Genomic DNA, 23,292 nt, shown 5'->3' with positions numbered 1-23,292 from the left:
GAGGAGCCTAGCACTTCCGGGCTCGGGCGGCCAGGTCAGCGTTCTAGTTGCCCCTACTGCCTATAAATGTGTGTTGGCCAGCGACCGCGAAGCGGACGCGTGCAGCGGGCGCGCCGGAAGCGCGCCGAAGTCGAGCCAAAGTCAAGCCCGTCTGCGCCCGTCCGCGACTGGACGGGACGCGGGGCCATACACCCTGGTCAACCTAAGCCCCCTCACATACGGTATGATAAACAAACTCTGCTGAATCTCCGACCTGCCATAACTCTACCATGCCTACACTCTATGAAGGCTCTATCACTGCACAACTGTTATATGTGCTCTTTTACTCCTGATACTGGCTCTATAAAAGACCCTCCTAAAAACCTGATAAAAGCTGCACTGCTTAACTGTAGATCCCTCAGTAAATACTGCATCCAAATATACCACTTACTCGAGGATGAGGCACTCGAAATTTTTACTATTAACTGAAACCTGGCTTGGCGAACACTCTGACCCAGACATCATAGAGACGTTGCCTCCAGGCTATTCTCTCGCTAGGCTCGACAGGCAGGAAGGTAGGGGTGGAGGAATAGCTATTAGAGCCCCATTAGAATGCTCCTTATCTCCCCTGACAATTGATCACTGCGAAGCAGCCTCATTCACTATCATGCTGGGGCCTCAACACTCCCTATCAGGCATTCTTATATACAGACCCCCAGGCAGACTGTTTGATTTCACAGCTAGCCTAATAGAGGCTACAGCACATCTTGCCTTAAGGAAATCTAGACTCTTGGTGCTCAGCGACATGAACATCCATTTTGACGATGTCTTAGACAAAGATGCCTCCTGCATAAAAGCAGAATTACTCTCCTTGCAATTAGCTCTGAAAAACCAGGACCCCACTCACAGACAAGGCCACCTGCTCGACCCTATATTTGGTAACTGGAATGGAGTAGAAGCGCTTCCTCCAATACCCGTTCCCTGGTCTGACCACTTTGTAATTCCCCTACAAATATGGGTGTCTGAGTCTGAAACAAGGAACGATAACACGCAGATTTACCAAAGTCGAAAGTGGAAAAACTTTAACTTAGACACTTTCATTGACAAACTTGAAGCGGCAGGACCTCCTGTAGGGCCCGATTGTGAGTCCGCCTATACTTGTCTTAAGAGCTGTGTCCTAACTGCCCTAGACAATACCGCTCCCATTCGTAGGTCAGTAATTAACAAGAAAATGAGAAAACCCTCCCCATGGTTTACATCAGAACTTCAGGATGCAAAATCTGCATGCAAAAAATTGGAACGCGAATGGCGCACCAACTTCTGCCCCACAGCTAAAAGCCACTATAAAAAAGCGCAAGCGAGCTACTACAAACTAATTCGCTCTGCTAAAGCACTTCATTATAAGACCCGCATTGGAGAAGCGGAGAATTCCTCAAAGGAGCTCTTTAAAATTTTTAAAGAAATCTCTGTGGTAACTAATGAGAGCACTGCCCAGAATGACTCTGTTGAAGCGTGCAATAATATTGCCAAATACTTTGCCAGTAAAATCACCAACATCTACGCAAACTTCTCTAATGAGTTGCCCTCTGGCTCTGACTTCACTGAGAATTTGGAGATCACTCATGCTAAAACATGCCTCAAATGCTTCTCAGTCCCTCCTACCACGATTTTAACTAGTATCTGTAAAAGCATCAAATCTGGCTCCCCTCGGGATCCTGCCCCTCCGAAGATACTAGCAGCTAGCCTTAAAGTCTTAGAACCACACTTTAGACACATTCTCCAACTCTCCTTTTCTACGGCCACCCTCCCTGCGGAGTGGAAGAAAGCCATTGTACTTCCGATAAAGAAAAAACCTAACATCAGTCAAGACATCCTAGAGAACCTACGGCCCATCTCGTTGCTACCTTATCTGGCGAAAGTGGCCGAGAAAATAGCTAACAGCCAACTCATGGCCCATCTTGAGTCTAATAATGCCTTCCACAATTCCCAATCAGGGTTTAGGTCAGGATATTCCACTGAAACCGCCCTTCTGAGAGCGACCGAAACCTTACGGGCAGGAGCTGATGAGGGCCAGACCATGGCATTGATTATGCTGGACCTTAGTGCCGCGTTCGACACTGTGGCACATTCCATCTTGCTGCAGTGTCTGAACAAAGCCGGGGTCACCCAGGAAGCACTGAGCTGGTTGAAAGCTTTCCTTACCAACCGTTGCTTCCAGGTTCAGAGAGGCATGTACCTCTCTGATAGCATAGCCTTAGAACAGGGGGTACCTCAGGGCTCTGCCCTGAGCCCCACCCTGTTCAATCTTTACATGGCCCCCCTGGCTGAAGTGGTACAATCGTTCGGCATTGAATTAGTTTCATATGCCGACGATACCCAACTTCTCATCTACCTGTCCCAAGCCCCCTCCAGTGCTGCAGACAACTTTAAAACCTGCATGCAGGCTCTGGCAGGATGGATGACCCAACACTGCCTGAAGCTAAATGGCTCAAAAACGGAGGTTTTGGTAATTGGAGGCAGGGACACGAGCTGGACCAAGGAGTGGTGGCCATCATGTCTGGGGCCGTTACCCACCCCCTGCAAAGCAGCCAAGAACCTGGGGATCTGGGTTGATCCCAGACTCTCCTATGACAGCCATGTGCATAAAATGGTAGGGAAATGCTTTGGGATCATGAAGACCCTAAACCGTACCCTAGACCTCCTCCCTCTTGAAGCGAGGCGCACTATGACCCAAGCTCTTGTGACCTCGAGGATAGACTATGGCAATGTGCTTCTGCTCGGAACAACGCAAAAAAAGATCAGGAGACTCCAAACCTGCCCTAGCCACTTTGCACTGGCTTCCCATAAAAAAGAGAGTCCTATTTAAAGCACTTCTAATGTGCTACAGGATCATCTCACAAACAGCTCCCCCCTACATGACTGATCTGGCTGTCCCCTATGAGCCTAACAGAACTCTCCGCTCTGGGAGAACTGGACTGCTTAAAATTCCCCGTATCAAGAAAGCCAGAATGGGTGGTCGCTCCTTTCGTGTAATGGCCGCCAAAGAATGGAACTCGCTCCCCATGAGCATCAGACTTGCGGATTCAGAGACCACTTTCAGAAAACTTCTGAAAACCCATCTGTTCTCCCTGTAAGTCCCTCTCCTGGCCCGACTCATTCTCCACAGCGCGGGGACACGCCGGGATGGCGTCACCAGGCGCTTTACAAGCCCCTTTATTATTATTATTATTATTAGAGCAGTTGTGTCTGGTACACTGCCTCCTGCTGGATACCAAGGGTGGTCTCCAGATGTGAATAGGTGTCCACCTACTCACAACAAGGAGGGTGTTGGTGTTGGTATTGCATTACATGCATTCAGTTGAAGTGCTGTTATTGTATTGTATGCATTTATTTGAAGTGCTTTTATTTTTTGATATGCTGTCTTTGATTGTCACAATGTATTGTGATTCATTGAGATTCTTAGTATTTTGTGATTGACCTTTCATATGCTAATTATATGTCAAATGACTGATTACCAGTCCACAGTTCAGGCTCCCCAGTAGCAACGAAGCAGTATGGTCTGTGTATGTGCAAAGTGGGCAGAAAAAGGTCTGGTTGGCCTAACAGCCACTAACTATGGGTTTGTTTTGTAATACTCTAGCAACAGAGCTCTTGGACCCTGAGCTTGCACAATGAATTTCGGGCAGGCCCACTCTGACTATCATCCGTAAGGGGTTGATGGAATTAGTTTCAGGGGATGGTTCCTGTGTGTTCGCCTGGGACATTTACGGCTGCTCAGCACCTATTTTTCATGCTAGACTGGGTGACACATCTATTTGCTGTGCTCCCAGGCAGTGTCAACAGCCCCGTCATCTCAAAATAGACACATCCCTTTAATTGGATTAAATGTACGTGAGTGAGCATGCTTCTCCTCTGTGAGGAAGTGGGGCGGCGCGCTAAAGTATGTTTACCATTACAGTGCAAAGTAAATGTGTTTTTTCTTTTTTTGGAAAGGATACATCTGCCTGTGCCAAACATATATGTTTGCACTGGCATTCTCTACCACAGGGGCACAACACAACGAGCTATCCGATGGTGAACAGACCTTTTGCACAAATTCACAAATGAGGAAGTTAACTAAATAGAACTTTAGGCAGGATGTTTCAAATATTGCTTCTCTTGTAACAATAGGACAGGAAGCAGCCTGCCCGCCTTCCAAATTCTGCAGAAAGAAAAATTAGCTGTTTAAATTATGCACAGAAAAATAAAATAAAATACTGCATCTTAATGGGCTACGGTCCTGAGGCCCACAGCCCCCTCTCGCCATATTATAGTTTGGATATAGCCAAATGTACGTTCCCTGATTTCTTTCCAACAACGCACCACATTGATAAAGCCCCTGTGAAATGTGCCTCATTCACCTAGCTTCTACATTTGCCTATTCTTTTCCACCTCTCCCCCTCCTACTATTTGTGGACAGAGGCTTCAGCAAACTTCTCGCACCCTCACCCTAGTGGCTACCACCTGAACCAGAGATTCGTGGTCTGCCACTCGCATCGAGCTTTTGGTGGTTCTGCATGAGAAGCTCCCAACAGGCCGTAACTTCTCACGCAGAACCATGGAGAAATCAGGCACCCTGACCCCAGGAGTCTCAACCTTGCGATTTGACTCTTGAAGTCTTAGAATTTGGCTACCTTAATCTACCTACTAAATGCATGTGTATGCTCAAGGAGGCATGCAGACATACTACTCATGCCTGTTATGCTGCCAAATGGAAAATGTTTGTCTGTTGCTGACTCTTAAATCACATTGACCCTTTAGCAGCTAGCATCCAAAACTTGGTCTATCTATTAGACCTACAAACCTACAGACTACCCTTTACCACCATCCGGCTACACTTAGCTGCTGTGACTGCTTATTTCTAAAATAGGTGAGACATTTATCTCTTTAGGATCCCAGTTATCAAAGGGTTTATGGAGGTACTCATGCAAGTCATTCCTCCACAGGTCCCTCCCGATCCCGGTGTGGAATCTCAACATTTTACTTACAATATTCATGGGCCTCCATTTGAGCCCCTTCAGTCATGTCCCCTTCAATTTACCTCTTGGAAGGTGGCGTTTATTGTGGTTATTACTTCACTCAAACATGTCAGTGAGCTCCAAGCTTTAACATTGGAAGAACCCTTCTTACAGGGTCATAGAGATACGGTTGTTCTTCACACTAACCTTAAATTTCTTCCATCTTAATCAGTCTATTGAACTCCCAGTTTTCTTACCTCAACCTGACTCAGTTGCAGAACTGGCCCTTCGTACACTATGTGTAAAATGAGCCTCATTGTATTAAATGAACAGGACGAAATCCTTTCAGAAAACTACACAATTCTTTGTTGCTTTTTTATGAATCACACAAAGGGAAAGTTTTATCAAAGTCAGGCATAGCCAGATGGATTGTTAAATGTATCCTGACACGTTATGCAAAAGCTAAGAGAGTTTTCCCTGTTCCTTCCAGAGCCGACTTTACTAGGAAAAAAGGGCATCTATGGCCTTCATGTGAAACCCATAGCTCCCCATAGCTGACATTTTTGAAGCAGCTACTTGGTCTACAACACGCACCTTCACTAAACACTGTTGTGTGGATGTACTAGCACGCCAACAAGCCAATGTTGGTCAAGCTATACTTTGTACCCTTTCCCAGTCTTCTGGCTATCCGCCACCTACGGGAGGACTGTTTTACAGTCTGTGCATAGCATGTATATCTAAAGCCAAAAGGCATCCAGCTGTAGATTCACATGTGCCCACCCTCCTCGGAAGGCGCTGGCTGTTGCAGTCATCATTCGTTCCTACTTCTCCTGCATAGTCATCTTTCTTTCTCTTTCAAGTATTGCTTTACTCTAGCGCCATCCTCACTCGCCATGTGGAATACAATCTAACAATTGAACCAATGATTTTGCGCATTATCAGCAAGAGGTGGAGTCACACCACCTCATGCCTCAAGAAGAATTGCGCACTGAATCATGCCTGAATGGAAGAAGTACGCACAGCATGTGAATCTACAGCAGGGCTTTAAGTGGGCCGGGTCTCACCGGTGCTGAGCACCAGCAGTTTTTTAAAGGGGGCTCGAAACGGGTCTCTATTGGGCTCTGCTTTGTGCCTTGGCACAGGCGGTCCGTTTTTTTCTGGACTGCTGTGACAGCAGGCACATCGATGTGTGCTGCTCACACTGCTCACTTCTCACAGAGTCATTTTCTCTCCAGATTTTCCTTCTCTTTTTGAAACTCAGGAGCAGCAACATTGATGTGGTGTCACCAGGGCTTTAAGTGGAAGCCTTTTCAATATTATAGTGAAGCCATAGTTGCTGCTTATTTATTTTAAGCAACTAACAACCAATGACAAAGCCAACAGTCTTGACTTGTTTTAAGTATGATGTTACTTGTTGTATCATATATCTGGATGCAATGACAGAAACAGCAAAATACAAGTCGGGCGGCACACTATGATAAGCACAGATTTTTACCTTACATGTTTTTAAGCCACACCCTTAATTACATTGACCACACCACTTTGATAGACACCCCCAGTTTTTTCATCCCACGTAAAGCCCTGATGTACAGCACTACATGCCACAGAGAGATGCTTCCAGAGTATGTAAAGTTTTCCTTCTGCCAGATGTACCATTGTGCTCTGGCTAGGCTTTAGTTTAAATGAACTGCTGTGCCACAGGTCAGGGAAAATTGCCTTTACCATATAGGAAAATCCGGTTTTTAAAGATTCATAAGCCTCTCCTAAAGGTGCCACACAGGCCCACAAGCAGGGAGCTAATATATAAAAAGAGAAGTAAAAAAATTGTGATGGATGGAATCCTTGAATTAATCTCAGCCACTGGTAACTACATAGGCCATATCCCAGTCCATTATTATTTTGCTCACCATGCCACCTCAGAGTAGAGCCAGCTATATTGGTCCTGCTCCAATGGGAAAAGCTCAGTACGAACTGCCAAAACAGGCCCTTTCCAAGCAACCCTAGACCAGTTTTGCCATGATTGGGCCTTATCTGTCAGTAGCAGCTTTCCAGGTGCAGCTTGGTTCCAGTGGCACAGTGAGCATGGGAACCTACATCTAGGCATACCCGTTGCACTTAGGGCGTCGCAGTGAAGAAACCAAAACAGAAATGGATGGAATATGTGAATTAATCTCGGTCACTGGCAACTACTCGTGCTGCATCTTACTCCATCATTATTTTGCTCACCATGCCACCTCGGATTAGACCCAGCTATATGCAAATCACCAAGGGCCATATGTAGGTAAATGGCATTTACAGATTCGTAAATACCGAATTTTACCGATTCGGTATTTACAAATCGGTAAATGCTATGTAGGTATTTTTACCGAAATACTTACCGAATCGGTAACATTCGGTAATTACCGAATCGGTATTTACCGATTCGGTAATTGCCATTGATTCCTATGGGCCTTGAGGCCCATAGGAATCAATGGGAATTACCGAATCGGTAAATACCGATTCGGTAAATTTACCGATTTGTCAAGGGGGACAGGGTGTCACTTTGACACCCTGTTGCACCCCTGATTCTGGCTGGTGTGCAATGTGACACACATACATGCCCTTAGGGCATGTATGTGTGCCACATGGCACAGGTGTACATGCACAGATGTGCATGTACACAGAAATTCGTTATTTACCATGCCATTGTATTTCATGGTAAATAACGAATTTCTAAGGGCCTGTGGCACTGTTTCCAGTGCCACCTACATCCCATATTACCGATTCTGCACATTTACCGATTCGGTAAAATTACCGATTCGGTAAATATACAGAATCGGTAATTATCTGGCCCCCTACATCTGAAACTACAAATACCGGTCGGTAACGGCCGGCCGTTACCGACCGGTATTTGTCCACCTACATATGGCCCCAAGTATCTTGTGGGAGCAGCATCAGGTTGGAACTTTGATTTGCTGCTTTTTGCAATATCCTGCCCATTCAGATCACACTTGTGATCTGTTATGATTTTTAAAGGCATTGGATAGGTGTAAATATATGCACGCTCTTTTTTATCACATTTTTGTTTTTTTCGGGCACATTCTTATTTTGCACTTTCTGTTTCTCCTGTTTTCATCACTGCCATTGTACATATAATCATTATCCAGGATGTTTAAGAATGAACTAGTTTGGGTCCTCTTCATTGAATTCTCTAGTCAGTTTGTCGAGTCATATTTGAAAACCCCACCGCATGGATTTCGCAGGACCATAATAATCATTGTTTTTTCTATATTTCCACATAGAGAACTGCTGCTTAGTTTAGAGAAGAAAGGACTGAGTTAGAGGACTTCTTACTTAAGGTAATTAGGTGGAAGGATTGTATAATACACTGGTGATTCAAGGTTCTTTACTAATCTAATATTATTTCTTACAGACTTCCTTGGCAGTCCAAGAGGACATGTACTGAGACTCGCATCAGTGTTTTCTCCTCCCCGTACCCATTTCTCCTATATATGGACTTCTGTGACTTCTGTTACAAACAAAGATCATGGTCTCTCTGTGGAAGTGAATTGGAATACCTTTGTGCCACTCTCACAGATAGGTAAATCGAAATCTGTGAACTACAATACCTCGTTTGCCCTGTAAATATCAAGGTGGCTTCCTCTTTTCATACCTCAGGCTCACTTAGATAGTTAAGCTCCAGCTGCTGTATGAGGATTAATGAGGTAGGGGAATGGCCAAAAAGCTAAAGGCAGGTCTGCCTAGTGGTAGCTGGGTCCCGCCATCTTGAATCAGGTGCTCCAGAGTAATGTTACAGTAAAGCAAAGAGGAAGTGCTGAAAGAGGAGGTGGAGGACTGTGAAAAATTGACTCTGATTGGTAGTAGAATTTTTCCAATCACTGGATAGTGCACAGCATACACCTGCCACCTCCATCACTACATCAGAGCATTCCTAGACTTGAGGAGACTTCTTTTGAAGAAGGCCTGCTGGAAGACGAATCCTCACTTCTGACTCCTGCCTCCGCAGGTCTCACTCGCCACTCGTTGTTTGCCGTCTGCCCTTGGCGTTTTAAAAAAGTGTCATTGTATGGTACTGTTCTGTAACCTTATTTTCCTTCTTCCCACGTATTTGTACTGCATTGTAACCCTATTTTCTTATTGTATCTTCTGATTGTATTTTCCTATTGTATCCTTCGCCTGGCCACGGCCCCCCACCGTCACTCGCTGCTTGCCGATTATCCTTGGCGTTTCTGAAAGTGTCTTTGCATTGTACTGTAATGTAACCCTATTTTCTTCCTGCCCATCTGGTTCCTTTGCCCGTGTTGTTGCCCCCCTGTGCACTGCCCCCCGCGCCCACCCGCCACGCTTCCCGCCGCCGGGAGTGTGGACACGCCCCCTTTGTTTCTGTACCCTCCCTGCTCCGCCTCCCAGCTGCTCCTCCTCCCTGCACTTCGCCATAAATGGCGACCGTGCGCACGCGCAGCGTTGACGCGCGGCGTTGACGCGCAGCGGGAGCGCCGATTGTGCGCCGAAGGCGCACCAAAGGTAAGCCCGTCTGCGCCCGTCCGCGCCTGGACCGCGCCCAGGGCCCGGACCCCTGGCCCCCACCGACGGAAGACGACCCGACTGTCCTACGACGCCGCCGAACTCATCGCACTCAACGCCGGCAGACTCCCGGGCTGCTACCAAGCCACCCCGAAACACACCCACGGACCCTTCTGCTGGAACGCCTGCAAGTTCACCTGCATCCGGACCTGCACCACCCCAGCAGCGCCCAAGACCTCGACGAGCAACAGCAGCAGCCACCTGAAATGCATCCTGCTCAACACCCGCTCAGTCCACAGACACGCCGTCGAGCTCTGGAACCTGATCGACACCACAACCCCAGACGTCGCCTTCCTCACAGAAACGTGGATGAACGCCTCCTCAGCGCCCGACATCGCCATCGCCATCCTGGACGGCTACAAGATCATCCGGAGGGACCGCGTCAACCAGACAGGAGGTGGCATCGCCATCATCCACAGGAACTCCATCCGCATCACGACCAACACAGACGACACTCTTGCACCCGCCGAGCACCTGCACTTCCAGATCCACATCAACCCCAAGACCACCCTCAGAGGCACGCTCATCTACAGACCCCCGGGACCACGCACACAATACAGCGAAGACATCGCCGACTTCATCAGCCCGCATGCCCTCCCTTCCGCTGACTACATCCTCCTCGGGAACCTCAACTTCCACCTGGAGAACAACAACGACCGCAACACCACCACCCTGCTGGACAACCTCACTAACCTCGGACTCAAGCAACTGGTGACCACCCCCACCCACTACGCCGGACACACACTCGACCCCGTCTTCTCCTCCAGCAAGGACATCGCCTTCAGCCACGCCACCGGACTCCACTGGACGGACCACAGCTGCGTCCACTTCAGCTTCAAAAAGACCACGATCCTCCACCAACAGCAACAGGTCGCAGGCAGAAGCTGGAACAAGATCACAGCCGACCAGCTCACAACCTCACTGAACAAGAACCCACCCACCAGCGCTACGAACCCAAGCCAAGCGGCCACCAACCTCACGAAGTGGATCAGCGACTGCGCAGACGACCTCGCCCCCCTGAGGACCCCGCCCAGCAGACCCGGCAGCAAGAAAGCCCCATGGTTCACCGACGAACTCAAGAACTCGAAGAAGAACTGCAGAGCCCTTGAGAAAGCCTGGCGCAGAGACCCAACACCGGACAACATGACTGCCCTCAAGCTCGCCACCCGAAAACACCACCAACTGATCCGCACCACCAAGAAAACTGCATTCAAGGAACGGCTGGACAACAACGCACACAACAGCAAGGAACTCTTCAACATCGTTAAAGAGCTCTCCAACCCCAACGCCAGGAACAATGACATCACCCCTTCGCAAGACCTCTGCAACTCCCTTGCCTCCTACTTCCACAACAAGATCGCGGACATACACAACAGCTTCAGCACTCTACCGACGCACGCCACGTCCAAACCACCGCCCCCCACCACCACCCTCCGCGCCTGGACCCCGATCAGCACCGAAGACACCATCCGCACGATGAACTCCATCCACTCCGGATCTCCGACCGACCCTTGCCCTCACCACATCTTCAACAAGGCCGAAGCTGTCATCACACCCCACCTGCGGGACATCATCAACACCTCCTTCAACACCGCTACCTTCCCGGAAAACTGGAAGCATGCCGAACTCAGCGCCCTACTCAAGAAGCCATCAGCCGGCCCCACCGACCTCAAGAACTACCGACCCATCTCTCTGCTCCCGTTCCCCGCTAAAGTCATCGAGAAGACCGTCAACAAGCAGCTGGCCGCCTTCCTTGAGACAAACGGATCCCTCGACCTCTCGCAGTCTGGCTTCCGGGCCAACCACAGCACCGAGACCGCCCTGATCGCAGCCAACGATGACATCCGAGCTCTGCTCGACAACGGAGAAACAGCGCCCCTCATCCAACTAGACCTCTCCGCGGCCTACGACACTGTCTGCCACCGTACCCTAGTACAGCGCCTCAGCAACGTCGGAATCCAGGAGAAGGCACTGGAGTGGACCATCTCCTTCCTCGTCGGAAGGACACAGAGAGTCCGCCTCCCCCCGTTCAGATCAGAAGCCACCGAAGTCATCTGCGGCGTTCCTCAAGGCTCATCACTCAGCCCAACCCTCTTCAACGTCTACATGAGTCCCCTCGCAGCCATCGCACGCCAGCACAACCTCAACATCATCTCCTACGGCGACGACACCCAGCTGATCCTCTCCCTAACCAACGACCCCACCACCGCCAGAGCCAACCTACACGAAGGGATGAAAGAGGTAGCCGAATGGATGAAGAACAGCCGCCTGAAACTGAACTCGGACAAGACGGAAGTCCTCATCCTGGGACCCTCACCCTCCGCCTGGGACGACACCTGGTGGCCCCCCGCCCTAGGCAGCGCACCCAAACCAACAGACCACGCACGCAACCTGGGCTTCATCCTGGACTCCTCCCTCTCCATGACCAGACAAGTCAACGCCGTCTCCTCATCGTGCTTCAACATCCTATGCATGCTACACAAGATCTTCCGGTGGATCCCCACCGAGACCAGGAAGACGGTCACCCAGGCCCTCGTCACCAGCCGACTGGACTACGGCAACTCCCTCTACGCCGGTACCACCGCCAAACTCCAGAAGAGAATCCAGCGGATCCAGAACGCCTCAGCACGACTCATCCTGGACATCCCCCGTCGCAACCACATCTCTGGACACCTGAGAGACCTACACTGGCTCCTGGTCAACAAGAGAATCACCTTCCGTCTCCTCACCCACGCACACAAAGCCCTTCACAACCAAGGACCAGGATACCTCAACAGCCGCCTCAACTTCTACGCTCACAAACGCCAGCTTCGATCGACCGGCCACGCCCTCGCTGCCGTCCCCTGCATCCGAAGAGCCACCACAGGGGGAAGGTCCTTCTCCTACCTCGCCGCCTGGACCTGGAACTCCCTCCCTCCCGACCCACCTCCACCTGACCCAGGACCCCCTCGCCTTCAGGAAGCAGCTCAAGACCTGGCTGTTCAAGCAGTAGCAGACCCCCCCCACCCCCCCCCCCCAGTGCCTTGAGACCCTCCGGGTGAGTAGCGCTCTATACAAATGCTATGATTGATTGATTGATTGACTCAAGAAATATTGAATCCTGCTGGCACCAGGAACTGCAACTGCTCTAAGTGGGTCAAGTGGTTGACCGCCTGTTTACCTGCTTTAGGGAAATAAAAAGCAGAAGGACTCCTGACGCCAAGAGGGCCAAGCTGACTAAAGAGGACTAGAGCCTCCAGGACACCAGGCTGGAGAGAGACCTGGTGGTCGGAAGCCTCCCCAGAGGAGCTAGGGTCACAGGACTGACCAGAATAAGCTTTCTCAGTAGTTTGAGACTACTCTGGCTCCACTGTGGCCAAAATACTCCAATGGACCTTGGGAATAAGGGCCATCAGAGAAATAGCTACATGTCCACCCACACGATTTAGATGGGCAGATATGTAGTCATTTTTTACTCTTCTGTACCACCTGGTGGTAAGAAATAGTAAAACCATTCTAAAAACATTCTAATGCCACCCCCCTCCGCCATGGGAGAAGCCTCCCACGGTGGGAAGAGTATTACTTTTATTCTTTTCAAACAGAAAATCCTATTTTGAGATTTTCTTTTTGAAAAGATGAAAAGAATACTGTTTGTTGCAGGACTACGTCCTTCCATCAAAGACCTCCAGCAAACAGTAAAATGCATTGACAGGAACCGCTGTGACCGCCTTTCCTGCCAATGCCTCTATAAATGACCGCCTACTTGTCAGTCATTTAGAAATTTGGTGGGTGGTCTGTCAGTCATGGGGACAGAGTAATTTACTTCATCCCCAAGGCGGAACGGTGGGCCTCCTGTTGTTTTTTAAATCGGGCCAAAGCATGAACGTAACAGTTTTGACTGGACAACCCGCTTCGTGTACTCAACCTCCACTCCATCGCGGTTGCCTTGAAATTCTACAGTGCTTGACTTTTCTAGGGGCTTTTTGCTTTAAACCTTTAGAAATTCCCTTAACCTATTTTGATGTTCTGGGTGTCTTTTTACTCATTAAATATCTGTTTACTGTGCTACATTGGTTTGTGATTTTTAATGTGCTGTGTTCTTTACTACACAATTGTTGGCACTGCTCGAATTTAGCACACACTACTTTGGAGGTTGGCTGCCACTTGTGCCATATCTACCAGGGCTTGTGGAGAGAGCCTCTCAGAAATGTGTTATGATCTCACCAGAGAGAATATAATGAGTTGGCAGTAGTACCCTCTGTCAAATGAATGACCACATTTCTGACAGGGCTTTACATTTACCTTCTCCATGTTTTTGACCACCCAGTGTCTTACAGATGCCTGGTAGCTGGCAGCTTATGAACTGCAGTGCTATCTGCGCAGGTCAAACCCTGGATGAAGTGTTTTATTTTTATTTTACAGCAATAATCTTAGTTTCAGTGCTGTTGCTGAAGTTGTTCGGGCTATTTTCTTGGATTTAAAGGCTCTACTTGTTCTTTGCAGTACAGTTCTGTAATTTGTGACTTACACACTGTTTGCACCTGCATCAAACAGGCATAATGCATTCAATGTAGTACAATCATCACTGCCTTCCATGGTGTAACTGGTCAGTCAGAGCCAGCGCCGCTGGAATAATGGCAGGGGAGGGCGAAATTATGCACCAGGGTTGTTTTAATTATGAGACCAGAAAAGGCAAATTATGCCGGTCAATGTGGCACATTTTGGAATAGTGCTGCTTTATTATTTTCTCATGTTTATACTTGTTAACACTGTCTGGACATAGCCTGCATCTCATTAGTACTAGTTTAACACCCAAATATAGCAATAAGCAACAGAAAGGTGACCAGTTAACCTTTGCAAAAGACCTTCCACTGCACAGCAAAATGTTATCACTGAGTTGTTACAACTGTTTGAGCTAGAAACAATTTTTTTGTTAAATTTAACAGATTATGCCGCAGAAATCCATAACTATGCAAAAAATGTGACAGCCGCACAATCGCATATTTCCAGTGGCCCAGGCCATTGCACTCATTTTGTCACCAAACTGTTTAGAGTGTGGCCTGCAGTAAACTCCCGCCCACAGAGATTTTGGTTAGACCTGCATACAGGTGGCTATTGAGAATTTGGCCCTATCTATAAAAGAAGCTGTGGTTTAAAGAGGTCACCCAGGGAATGATGATGTAATAGGTCTCAAAATCCAAGCTGGCATTATCAAACAAAGGAACATTCTCAAATGCCAACTGATGGTGCTTGTTTTCCATACTGGATTGGGCAGAGAGAATTGTTCTTTTCTCTACACTGGGTGGTCCCTTTTAGCCCTGCCAATCGATTCTCATTGGGCCTTTAGCCACACCCATAGAATGTCAGCAAGGAGGAGGATTCTGATTGGAGGACAACTCATATTTGGGGGAGGTAGGTACACCTGGACAAGTTACTGCTTGAAAGTCTTCAGTTCATCAGGTCTTCAGGTCCAGTAAACGTCCTTTACCTAGGATCGAACAAACCAGTAGTCCCTAGGCTGCAGATGGTACAAAATGCCGCTGTCAGACTTCTGTGCAGAGTCCCAAAGGCCACTTCCATCTCGACCTACAGACGCAAGCTGCACTGGCTTAAAATTGAGAACAGAATAAAATTTAAGGCACTGAGTTACATGCATAAAATTAAATCCTGCTGTGCTCCTCGTCTCCAGTCCATGGTCAGTCCCTACCTTCCCTCACGAAGTCTCCGCTCTGCCACCCAAGGGAGGTTCATTGTTACTAAATTCAAACTAGCCTGGATATGCCGCACGGTCTTTTCCTATCTTGGTCCCGCAATCTGGAACTCTCTACCCACAATACTCTGCAACGAAGCCAATTACACACAGTTTCACAAGTCATTAAAAACCTGGCTTTTCGATAAATAACCATCCTGTCCACCTGCTCTCTCTGTCTTGATCCGTCCTATGTGCCGGGAAACCCTTTTTGGGTATCTGTTGCGCACTATAAATTTAAAAACTAAACTTAACTAAACTAAACTTGCTGGAGCCTTCAGTGATGCATAGGGAAGGAGCGCCAGATCTTCACCAGCTAGCAGGAGAAGGCTTGGTGTCTCTGTCTTCTTCTTCCTGCATTTTTGTTTTGTGTTGGGAGTGGTGACATTTTTTAAGGGGTGTTGCGTTGGTGCCCAGGGTTTGGGTTGGCTACCGGAGATGTTGTTGCTGGCCAGGTTGGGTGGAGTGCTCAAGTTTACTGTCCTAAAGAGGAGGAAAGCGGGCAGATGTTGCGGTAGAGTTCTGGATGATCCTGCCAAATTTCTTAAAACCCTTGATCAGCCAGTGTGTGGCATCGAGAATGCTCTTCAGGTGGTTCAGATGGGGCTCGTGACGTGGGTGAGCAGGGCTGTACCTCCATCAAGATATGGGAGGAGCACAGCATGCACAGTAGTTCTAAAATCTATCTCACAAAGATTATAGCAGCCAATAGTGAGCCATGGTGGGCACAGGCACTGTCAGTGGGTCATGGTGTGCACAGCCGCTGGCAGTCGGTCATGTTGTGCACAGCCGCTGCCAGTGAATCATTGAGGGAATACCCATGGGGTGCACAGCTCCTGGCAGTGAATCATTGAGGGATTAGCCATGGTGTGCACAGCCGCTGGCAGTGGGTTATGGTGTGCACAGCCGCTGGCAGTGGGGCATGTTGTGCACAGCTGCTGGGAGAGAATCATTGAGGGAATAGCCATGTTGTGCACAGCCGCTGTCAGTGAATCATTGAGGAAATAGCCATGGGGTGCACAGACGCTGGCAGTGAATCATTGAGGAAATAGCCATGGTGTGCAGAGCCGCTGGCAGTTAATTATTGGGGTAACAGCCATGGTGTGCACAGCCGCTGGCAGTGAATCATTGAGGGAGCAGCCATAGTGTGCACAGCCGCTGGCAGTGAATCATTGAGGGAATAGCAATGGTGTGCACAGCGGCTGCAGTGAATCATTGAGGGAATAGCCATGGTGTGCACAGCCGCTGCAGTGAATCATTGAGGGAATAGCCATGGTGTGCATAGCCGCTGCAGTGAATCATTGAGGGAGCAAAGTGGAATCCACTCAAAGTGATAGTGATCCCTAGAGTGATGGGGAACACACAGTGTTGTTTAAATGCCCCTCACACACCAACAGGCCCCTTGGTGTCATGCTTCATCATCGGGGCCTTCGCACCCCTCTACGGGATGCGGCGTGCTACGACTCGCGAATACGCAGGAGCACTTGAAGTGAACTATGTGTGGGGGTGTGTGTTTGTTTACAAAGGTGTGAGTGAGGTGAGGTGAAAAAAAGGTGAATGATTAAAAAATACCTGGCACGTGGGAGGAAAAATACTTTATTTAAATCCCCGGCTGGTATTATTAAAACAAAAGTGCAGGGCGTGGTTTAAAAAGATTCAAATTAGGGTATCCAAACCACTATATCAAGATGTCAACATGTTTCGGAGGTCACAGCCCCCTTCTTCAGGACAAGGGTTAATGCACTTACCCTCCCCTTACTCACATGTAAAATGTAAAAGTGTTATTAAAAATTATTACCACAATGTGTAATATTCCTAACAATGTTTTAGTGTTAGTGAATGTCGTTGCGCCCAATAGGCGTTAGAACCTGTGGAAACAAAATCATAGATAAACATACAAATCTATAATGCACAAGCCACTAGAGAAGAAAAAAACTTCTCTGAGAACATCAAGGTTAACCAAAAATAATGGGACCCTGGAAAAGAAAAACACAAGGACACTACACAGTACGTACAAACATACAAACACAACACCTAAATTACTCTCTGCTCTGATGGAAGGAGAGCAAACATAAAGAAAGATAAGTCTTACTTAAAGTTCCCAACAACAAGACTTCATGAGCCTAAGCGTATATTGGGGGATCCTTCCTTTCTGATCAGAAATAACCTACAAAACATTAATGTCAGGGGTAGGCATGGGCGGAAAATCCGTTCCGCTCGCGGATTTTGCGGATTTTCGGGAAATCCGCAATCCGCGAGATTTGCGAATCTCCCGCAAAATCCGCAAATCCGCGAGCAGCGGATTTTGCTCGCACTGCTCGCACTGTTCGCGTGAGTTCGCGCCCCGCGAATAAGTGCAAAATTGCAGAAATACGATTTTAGCAAAACTGAAAGTAACTACTTACCAGGTTCAAAAGTTCAGGCTCATCATTAGTAGCCATTTCCTGTAATGCTTCCTGAGGGGCCCCTCCAGAGTTCAGTTGCCAGTTGAAACTATTATGTGACCCTGCTCTGAACCTCAGAATAGTTACACATATGCCACAAAGGTCCTGAATTACAGATAAGGGAGACAAGCAGGAGCCAGGCTGGAAGTTAAAATCCATTAATCAGCCCCTAATTCATTATTGTCAGTTGGGGCAGGGCAGGTGTTGTAACTAATTTTGCAACAATGAAAGCACTTAGCAAGTGCAAAAGATCACTAATCAGGGCGCACTAAGGAAGCAGGTGCCAGCTAAAAAAATATTCTGTGACACATTAATCAGCCCCAAATTAATTCAGGTCACTTGAGGCAGGGAAGGTGTGCTTTGCTTTGCCGAAAATAATGTACACTGGACAACCAGAGGGTGTGGTGATGAAACAGAGGGTGGCATGGGTGGGCCAGAGGGTGGCATGAGTAGTCAGAGAGTGGCAGTGGTGACAGAGAGTGGCAGTGATGAAGAAGAGTGTCCCAAACAGGCTGGACACGTAGAAACAACAAGTTCGCGAAACTTGCGACCCGACAGGTAAGTTCGCAATTTGCGAAAGTGTACAAAACCCTCGCGAACTGGCAGAAACACGGGCGAACACAAAAAAAAAAATCCGCAAATTCGCGGGAATTCGCGGATTTTGCGGATTGCGAATCCGCAAATCCGCAAAATTCGCGAACGCGAGATCCGCAAAATTCGCTCATGCTTAGTCAGGGGTTCCGTTGGAAAAACGGGGTAATGAAGGCACCAATTGTAAAGAAAACGACTGCTCCTCTCTGTGGTCAATAACTCACGGTTACTGCAATGGCTAATCGCCTGCCTTCCCTCAACGCGGCTCCGATGAAGTGAGCTAAGATAGATTCAGGGCCCTTATATATACTGTTCCTGTAGGTAATTAGTGGTAGTAAATTGGCTAATGCGGCCCGGGGGATGCCCAAATACGGAGGTAATAATCTCCGAGCGTCCGGTGTTGCGCTAGCGGCATACACTGCTTTACGCGCATGCGCATACTAGTTCAAACGGCACGCATGCGCGGCGAACAAAGCAACCGCGCATGTGCTGATTGAGACGCTATGCTGTTTTCCGGAGATGGAAAGCAGCGCGCTTTACAAATAGCAGCCCGTATGTAATAAGAGTAGGTGCCTCGGTGGTAATATGTCCGCATTTGGAGGTTGAAAGACAACTATCCTTCGGTTATTGAAAGGGCTCAAAAATTAGTATTCATTTTTAAGAAGGGAAGCCAAAGAGAGCTTATTAATCAGGGGGGACCTTTAGAGGCATGGTCCCTGCTGATAGGTAATAAATCCTATCATAGAGCTGGAGAGTACCGCTGTTTGCTTACATTATGACCCATTAGGACCCGACATTGACGTTTTTTAGATGTAACCCCAAGTATACATCAGCTGTCAGTTGCAAGTGGCCAGATACAGTTTATCTGAGGAGGTTCCAAGGAATGGAGTCGTTGAGCCCAGTAGTGTCAGTTCCCAACCGGAACACCCACCGTTGCTCTTTTTCCAGGAGGCCCACCTCTGAGGGCAGTTGTTCTATTACCGTCCACTGTAACTCATTCACACAGTGTTGGTGTTCGATGAAGTGGGTTGACTTCTTGGTTGTGAGTTTTTACACCTGATATTACTTTTGTGTTCATTTAGTCTCACTCTCACAGGTCTGGTGGTCATCCCCACATATTCTTTTCCACATGGGCACGTAATTAGGTAAACAACATTTTTACTGTTGCAATTCGTAAATGCACGTTGTTTGCACACAGAAGGGGTAGGAACTTGAGAGATATGCTCGTTCACACGAGACCACCACCTCCAAAAAGGGACCAAACAAGACTGCCGGGCTTACATGGTCACCATCCATGTGGCAACTGTAACAACTGCCACCTTACAAAAAAGAGCCAGAATTTAACTTTCGCAAATGGGACACAATGGGAACAACGTGCATTTACGAATTGCAACAGTAAAAATGTTGTTTACCTAATTACGTGCCCATGTGGAAAAGAATATGTGGGGATGACCACCAGACCTGTGAGAGTGAGACTAAATGAACACAAAAGTAATATCAGGTGTAAAAAACTCACAACCAAGATGTCAACCCACTTCATCGAACACCAACACTGTGTGAATGAGTTACAGTGGACGGTAATAGAACAACTGCCCTCAGAGGTGGGCCTCCTGGAAAAAGAGCAACGGTGGGTGTTCCGGTTGGGAACTGACACTACTGGGCTCAACGACTCCATTCCTTGGAACCTCCTCAGATAAACTGTATCTGGCCACTTGCAACTGACGTATACTTGGGGTTACATCTAAAAAACGTCAATGTCGGGTCCTAATGGGTCATAATGTAAGCAAACAGCGGTACTCTCCAGCTCTATGATAGGATTTATTACCTATCAGCAGGGACCATGCCTCTAAAGGTCCCCCCTGATTAATAAGCTCTCTTTGGCTTCCCTTCTTAAAAATTAATACTAATTTTTGAGCCCTTTCAATAACCGAAGGATAGTTGTCTTTCAACCTCCAAATGCGGACATATTACCACCGAGGCACCTACTCTTATTACATACGGGCTGCTATTTGTAAGGCGCGCTGCTTTCCATCTCCGGGAAACAGCATAGCGTCTCAATCAGCACATGCGCGGTTGCTTTGATAGCCGCGCATGCGTGCCGTTTGAACTAGTATGCGCATGCGCGTAAAGCAGTGTATGCCGCTAGCGCAACACCGGACGCTCGGAGATTATTACCTCCGTATTTGGGCATCCCCCGGGCCGCATTAACCAATTTACTACCACTAATTACCTACAGGAACAGTATATATAAGGGCCCTGAATCTATCTTAGCTCACTTCATCGGAGCCGCGTTGAGGGAAGGCAGGCGATTAGCCATTGCAGTAACCGTGAGTTATTGACCACAGAGAGGAGCAGTCGTTTTCTTTACAATTGGTGCCTTCATTACCCCGTTTTTCCAACTGAACCCCTGACATTAATGTTTTGTAGGTTATTTCTGATCAGAAAGGAAGGATCCCCCAATATACGCTTAGGCTCATGAAGTCTTGTTGTTGGGAACTTTAAGTAAGACTTATCTTTCTTTATGTTTGCTCTCCTTCCATCAGAGCAGAGAGTAATTTAGGTGTTGTGTTTGTATGTTTGTACGTACTGTGTAGTGTCCTTGTGTTTTTCTTTTCCAGGGTCCCATTATTTTTGGTTAACCTTGATGTTCTCAGAGAAGTTTTTTTCTTCTCTAGCGGCTTGTGCATTATAGATTTGTATGTTTATCTATGATTTTGTTTCCACAGGTTCTAACACCTATTGGGCGCAACGACATTCACTAACACTAAAACATTGTTAGGAATATTACACATTGTGGTAATAATTTTTAATAACACTTTTACATTTTACATGTGAGTAAGGGGAGGGTAAGTGCATTAACCCTTGTCCTGAAGAAGGGGGCTGTGACCTCCGAAACATGTTGACATCTTGATATAGTGGTTTGGATACCCTAATTTGTATCTTTTTAAACCACGCCCTGCACTTTTGTTTTAATAATACCAGCCGGGGATTTAAATAAAGTATTTTTCCTCCCACGTGCCAGGTATTTTTTAATCATTCACCTTTTTTTCACCTCACCTCACTCACACCTTTGTAAACAAACACACACCCCCACACATAGTTCACTTCAAGTGCTCCTGCGTATTCGCAAGTCGTAGCACGCCGCATCCCGTAGAGGGGTGCGAAGGCCCCGATGATGAAGCATGACACCAAGGGGCCTGTTGGTGTGTAAGGGGCATTTAAACAACACTATGTGTTCCCCATCACTCTAGGGATCACTATCACTTTGAGTGGATTCCACTTTGTTTATTCATGTAACCCGGGAGACTGAATCCACTGACTCTCTCTCTCCCCCCTCTTGTTAGAATCTCATTGAGGGAGCAGCCATGGTGTGCACAGCCGCTAGCAGTGAATCATTGAGGGAATAGCCATGGGGTGCACAGCCGCTGGCAGTGAATCATTGAGGGAATAGCCATGGGGTGCACAGCCGCTGGCAGAGAATCATTGAGGGAACAGCCATATTGTGCACAGCCGCTGCAGTGAATCATTGAGGGAATAGCCATGGTGTGCACAGCTGCTGTCAGTGAATCATTGAGGGAGTAGCCATGGTGTGCACAGCGGCTGCAGTGAATCATTGAGGGAATAGCCATGGTGTGCACAGCCGCTGCAGTGAATCATTGAGGTAATAGCCATGGTGTGCACAGCCGCTGCAGTGAATCATTGAGGGAATAGCCATGGTGTGCAGAGCCGCTGGCAGTGAATTATTGAGGTAACAGCCATGGTGTGCACAGCCGCTGGCAGTGAATCATTGAGGGGGCAGCCATGGTGTGCACAGCCGCTGGCAGTGAATCATTGAGGGAATAGCCATGGGGTGCATAGCCGCTGGCAGAGAATCATTGAGGGAATAGCCATGGTGTGCACAGCCGCTGGCAGAGAATCATTGAGGGAATAGCCATGGTGTGCACAGCTGCTGCAGTGAATCATTGAGGGAATTGCCATGGTGTGCACAGCTGCTGTTAGTGAATCATTGAGGGAGTAGCCATGGTGTGCACAGCGGCTGCAGTGAATCATTGAGGGAATAGCCATGGTGTGCACAGCTGCTGTTAGAGAATCATTGAGGGAGTAGCCATGGTGTGCACAGCAGCTGCAGTGAATCATTGAGGTAATAGCCATGGTGTGCACAGCCGCTGCAGTGAATCATTGAGGGAATAGCCATGGTGTGCACAGCCGCTGCAGTGAATCATTGAGGGAATAGCCATGGTGTGCACAGCCGCTGCAGTGAATCATTGAGGGAATAGCCATGGTGTGCACAGCCGCTGCAGTGAATCATCGAGGGAATAGCCATGGTGTGCACATTTGCTACAGTGAATCATTGAGGGAATAGCCATGGTGTGCACAGCCATTGTCAGTGAATCATTGAGGTTACAGCCATGGGATGCACAGCCGCTGGCAGTGAATCATTGAGGGAATAGCCATGGTGTGCACAGCCGCTGGCAGTGAATCATTGAGGAAGCAGCTATGGTGTGCACAGCCGCTGCAGTGAATCATTGAGGGAATAGCCATGGTGTGCAGAGCCGCTGGCAGTGAATTATTGAGGTAACAGCCATGGTGTGCACAGCCGCTGGCAGTGAATCATTGAGGGAGCAGCCATGGTGTGCACAGCCGCTGGCAGTAAATCATTGAGGGAATAGCCATGGGGTGCAGAGCCGCTGGCAGAGAATCATTGAGGGAATAGCCATGGTGTGCACAGCCGCTGGCAGAGAATCATTGAGGGAATAGCTATGGTGTGCACAGCTGCTGCAGTGAATCATTGAGGGAATAGCCATGGTGTGCACAGCTGCTGTTAGTGAATCATTGAGGGAGTAGCCATGGTGTGCACAGCGGCTGCAGTGAATCATTGAGGGAATAGCCATGGTGTGCACAGCCGCTGCAGTGAATCATTGAGGGAATAGCCATGGTGTGCACAGCTGCTGTTAGTGAATCATTGAGG

Source organism: Lissotriton vulgaris, chromosome 11 (genome assembly GCF_964263255.1).
Source record: "Lissotriton vulgaris chromosome 11, aLisVul1.2, whole genome shotgun sequence".
NCBI lineage: Eukaryota > Metazoa > Chordata > Amphibia > Caudata > Salamandridae > Lissotriton > Lissotriton vulgaris.
This window is presented reverse-complemented; position numbering follows the sequence as displayed.